We start from the raw sequence: 5,503 nt of genomic DNA, 5'->3' as shown, positions 1-5,503 counted from the left end.
GCACATGCACACATTTCCTCCTGTCGCGTTCTCCTTCTGTGTCTGCTTGTCTTGTCTGCGGTGGGTTGGGGGTGCGGAAATCTTCGTTTATTTGGATTTTTTAATACAAGCTGACCCCTTGTCCCCTGGTGTGTGTCTGTGTGTGAATGTGCGTGTGTTTCATGTATGTGTGTGTGTGTGTGTGCGTGTAGGTCTAGTGAGCACTCTCCCATGACAACCACGTCAACGACCCAGAGTCGGTGTCGAAAGAAGACCACACCGCACAAGGAGAACACACACATTAACTCAACACACATTAACACACACACACACACACACACACGCATACACGCACACACGCATACACGCATACACGCACAAATAAACTTTGACACATATACATTCGTACGTCCAACAAAGCAGTATGGCACATAGAAGAATATATGTGTGTGTGTTTATGTGTGTTTTGGTCTTGAGGAAATCTTCAGCATGTGTTAGATGAATCCCCGGGGCTCTCACTCAACTCCGATTGGCTGGTCAACTTGCTGTGTTTGTTTCCACAGCGACAGAGCTGTCACTGCCTCCTACCACCCAGGTAGAGCTGTCAATCACACTGGATTCCAGCCAACCACACGCAAGGCCTCGCTGCAGCCAATCACAACACAGACCCTGTATTTAACTGATTACATATCAACCAGTAATAATACTCTTAATAATAAATGATAAAGGACAAAGTTAAATAAGGGGAAAATAAAAGAAAACATTTATAGAGCTTCTGCTTTACACTGGAGACGACACTGGATACGAACTGGATTTAGGGGAAAAAGAATAAAGGATAATTTTGAAAGATGATATATTTTAGTGCTTGAATTCAAAACAGCCATTGTTAAATCAGAACTTGGCCTTGGTCTAAAGAAAATTTGCCATATCCAGTTCTTTAATCACAACCTTCAGTTTGTTGCCGTTCATTCTGCATTTCGTCATACATTAAATCACATCATCACTTCCTTATTTCCCCCATTATTTAGGCCATAAATGCACCAGAGGGTGTGTTTCCAAACAATTATAATCCATCTTCAAAAGCTGACCTCACTTCACTTTAGTCTGATGTGTAATAATTTATCACTGTACACTTGGCACTGTTGTGAGACGACTCTATGTGACAGTGAAGAACATGCAACACTCTGTTACCGTGTGTTTCTATGAGACTCAACAGCTTGTTAATAGGAAGCCACAGCAACAACAACAACAACAACAACATATGCCTTCATTACTGTGTGCAGATTAGTTATGGTTGCGCTCACTGGGGTATGACAGCGCCAGGACTCTGGTATTGTTGGTATAATTACACCGGTGCTGTCTCTGCCATGACAAGTCACAGTCGTCATAGTGACAAAGGCCAATGACCCATTTTGGCACAACAAATGTGTTCATTGAAATCAGAAAACTGTGATCTGTGCTAGCGAGTGTGTGCCTGTAAAATGGTTATCAGATGAATCCTGTTTTTAATAATGACTTCTGACTTCACCAAATTAATTGTTTTTAAATAAAACCATTTATGTCTTCATTTTAACAAGTGACAATTTAAGAGTGTTTCTCTCACAGCATCAACCTTTAGTTTTTTCTGTTAGACCCCTTCACACTGGGCAGATATCAAACAAAGCCAATCCTGCTGGTGACACAAATAATGAGAAGAGTCATAAAAACTAAAAATAGAGCCTTTTCTATTTTGGAGTTGAGCCGTATCCATAGGCGATGAAAGGTAGATGTAACACAATATAGAAGTCAGGGTCTTGCACCGCAGTGTGAACCAGGACTGTCACATGTTCATAAAAATAGACAAGCATACACAAGACATCCAGAGAAGGAAGCAGAGCGACAGCCAGTCAGACAAATGTCACTATTACAAAAACCTTTCCAGGTCTCAGGACAGGTGTTTGTTTTTGTCTTATTTATATGTACAGGTGTATAATGTTGGTTTGTGTGTGAGCAGTGTGGTAGTTATGAACTGAGATTAAATTGCTTGCAAAGTTCCCTGATTACAGAAATAGAAGAATATGTTTTTAAATGAACCAAAGACCTGAGGACCCCAAAAAAACCTGGTATGTTTTTTTTTATCTTGTATTTGCAATACAACTGCTGTGATAACTATCAATGGTAAGAGTCATGTGGCAAGTTGTCTGATTCTCATAGATTTGTCAACTACCTGCAGAGGAAGGCCCCAGCTCCAGGCACAGAGAATAAAATATAAAGTAATATTTATGTGAAATATCGTTAAAAATGTGTCCCAGCACCTGCAGCCTGCCCCTGCCACCATCATGTCACCTGCCCCCTCGACCTGGACTCGCTCAGCTGCTGCAACCCTACAGGCCCCCGTGCTGGATGAGCAGGATATGGAGGAGTTGCCTGCACAAGCCTTCCTCCCTCCCTCCCCCACCACCTGCTGGCTGTGCTGAGGTGAGGCTGTCTGTCAAACAGTAAACATTGCTTATCAAAGGGCCCTGCAAACTCTGCCGCCCTCACCTCTGACATTAAATGTTGTGTACGTTCCTCTTGTTGTCTCTCCAGCTGCTTCCAGAGTCCTGGCGGGCAGCTCTCACAGTAGAGCAGCAGCAGTGGATCGGTCGGGTGCCGTTTACCAGGGACAGCTCGGGGAGGCCTCTGCTCATCAATGAGCTGAACCTCTGGTGGCACCCTCCCCAAACCCAGGCTGATCTACAATCAGCCTCCCGCGTCCCCCAACCCCTTCTTCGCATGTCGGCTGTTTTTATGGATGCCACACCGCATCCGGTGTCTGCAGCTGACATGCCCCCGGCCTTCGTGCACGAGGTCCATGGTGAAGGCTGGGCTGTACCGGACCGTCCGGAAGGTCCTGGACATTGACGGCTGGTATCTCATGGCCACTGAGTGCTTCGAGTGCCGTCGATGCAAGAAGAATGTTGGAGGGTGGTCACAGGGCATCATACAGCAGCTGTCCCCCACCTGCAGCTGCCAGTTTCCAGCTGTACTTACGTACAAGTAAGAGAACATTCAGCTCTATGTCTATCTCTGTTGTTTGCTTTGAACATAGTGTCTGAAGTGTTAACGTGGTGACACAGCTGAATATAATGTTGGTGCTGTGTTTCCGCATGTTGTCCTGTGACCTTAGGGTGGTTGAGCAGCTGAAGTCTCGCACTCTGGGCAACAGTGCTACTCGGCTGTACAACACCCTGCGGGAGGGCACACTCTGATTCCTGAATGCAAAGAGCGATCCAGTTCCTCGGCGTGTGAGAGCAGTTCCTGGCCTTAAGGGGTCACTTTTCACCACCACCCCAGATGCCCCCTGTGCCGCCACGCGTCTGGCTGCTGACGGTGTACGGCTATGTCGTCCTGACGCGGCTGGACGAGCACAAGGCCAGGATCACGTCAACCTTCGGATCCATCTTGAAGATGGCAAGTAAAAGGTTATCAGAGTTTATTATGTTCTTACAGCTGCTGTTACGTCACACATTAACGTTTGAAACCTCTTTCTCTCTCCGTCCAGCTGACGAAGAAGCTCGCTGGTGACGCCTCGGACACGGCCGCCTGGTTTACCATCGTCGATAACGAGTATGGGCAGGTCCTCATGACGTTCCTGGTTGATGGACTGATGAGGTGGAACGAGGACAGAGCAGCCGCAGCTTTAGGTCAATACAATAGAGAGTCAACACAAACATGTGACAGAACTCAGTTGACAATCAGCTGGTGTAAATTCCATCTTTCAGTCCTCCTGTTAACGGAAGTCTCTGCATGATGCACACACTCGGCCGGAGCTCCTATAAGGCAGTGGATGTTTGATTTAGTGCCGTTATCAGATGTTTGACATATGTTGTATTAGCCTATGCTGGTAGGGATCAGTGACAACATATTATCCACACACTGCAGCCTCAGTCTGACAAGATAATGACAGCTGCATCAGCTGATCACTTGTGCATCATACACACAGCTTAGAACCATCAATGAACCGCGGAGTTCGCATGGTTTACACACTGTACACACATATACACACTGTGTGTTTTACATACACTACATTACATACTGTGTGTAGATAAAGGGTTAACCACCGGTGTTTGATCATGTGACCTTGACAGTCACATGATCTCAGTACAGTTTAACAACAACTTACAATATACATCTCTGAGAGGTTTTATTGTTCTACATTTATTAGGCTGCCACATTGTTTACAAGAACCTCAGGTTACAACCACTAAAGCTTTTCTCCAGTTTTGTTACGACCAGGGATCGAACCGCTGACCTCCCGCTCCGCAGTGAAAACACAGGAGCGAAGCCCCCCTTCCCTCCTTTCTTCCCCGGGCCCCCATAAAGAAGAACGGCCAATATCCTCTTTGCGCAAACCATGTGAATATCTTCTCTGCTGTTGAAAATGTCACTTCCTTCGAGCCGGATTCGAACCAGCGACCTAAGGATTTCTATGTATAGCCACTCTACAGTCCTCCGCTCTACCAACTGAGCTATCGAAGGAGTGGTGCTGCTTTCACCATGAAAATGAGAATAGATATATTGTGAATTCTGCCATGCTGTGATGTATTGTTACTGCTACATTGTTGACCAAACGAGATTTTCCTCCCGTTCCTACTGAACGAATACACCACTGTGGATACCCATCAAAATCTTTCACACATATATACAGCATTCTCAAATATAGCCTCAGTCTCTGAACCCTCATCACTCGATTGCTGGAGATTTCATGCATGTGGATGTGTTTGCTTTTCTGTGTGTGTGTGTGTGTTCGTGTGTGTGTGTGTGTGTGTGTGTGTCGTTAATCCCTGTCCTTGCTAAACAGTCACACACACTGCTGTACTCACACACAGCAGTTTGTCCCCTGTGGGCTACAGTAGCTCCTTCAGAGTGTTTGCAGTTGAATACAGTAAAGCCTTCACACTGTAATCACTGATCAATAATAGTGATCAGAGGCCAGTCATCAATACCGCTCCATCTGCTACCATTTGACCTGAGCAAATAACACACACTGAGGCTTGACAGCAGGCACCTAGAGCTGATCTGTGCAGTGTTTTAACAGCACGAAATGACTGATTTCAAGATATAAGCAGACTAACTACAGAACGAAGGAGAACCTTTAGAATACTAACACATAACAGACACGATCCCCTCCCTCCAACCGACACACACATAGGTCTACAGTATGAACCCATCATTAATGCGTTGAGCCGGATGTTGCTGTGACCTTTCTCTTTTTAGGCCTGACCCCAGCAGATGACCCTGGAGAGGGATTAGTCCCTGATACGCCTAATTAACCCCACAGCACACTGCTCAGCCTGGAGCAGCAGCTACTCACCCACACTACAACACCCGGTCCCTGCTATATTTATACTTTCTTTCCACCCTTCCTTCATTTGGTTGGGGTTCAGTGGAAGCCCCATTCGGTTTTTCATTTTCCTTCTCAAATAGAAAATGGCAAACATTGAGAATTTTCTGAGCTACAAGGTTTTTTGTCACAAACCTGCAAAATCCATCTTCATATTCAA

The 5,503-nt window shown here is 45.6% G+C and overlaps 1 non-coding gene across 1 annotated transcript; it reads right to left on the bottom strand.

Annotated features, from left to right (window-relative positions):
- Positions 1 to 4,388: 4,388 nt before the first annotated feature.
- trnay-gua (transfer RNA tyrosine (anticodon GUA)) lies at positions 4,389 to 4,478 on the bottom strand. Its single transcript is given in 2 exon segments — positions 4,389 to 4,424; positions 4,442 to 4,478. It is a non-coding gene; the product is annotated as a tRNA-Tyr (tRNA).
- Between the last annotated feature and the right edge of the window lie 1,025 nt (positions 4,479 to 5,503).

Source organism: Seriola lalandi, unplaced genomic scaffold, assembly GCF_002814215.2.
Source record: "Seriola lalandi dorsalis isolate HSWRI2012SDOR001 ecotype SW California unplaced genomic scaffold, Sedor1 jcf7180002054901, whole genome shotgun sequence".
Lineage (NCBI taxonomy): Eukaryota > Metazoa > Chordata > Actinopteri > Carangiformes > Carangidae > Seriola > Seriola lalandi.
This window is presented reverse-complemented; position numbering and strand designations above follow the sequence as displayed.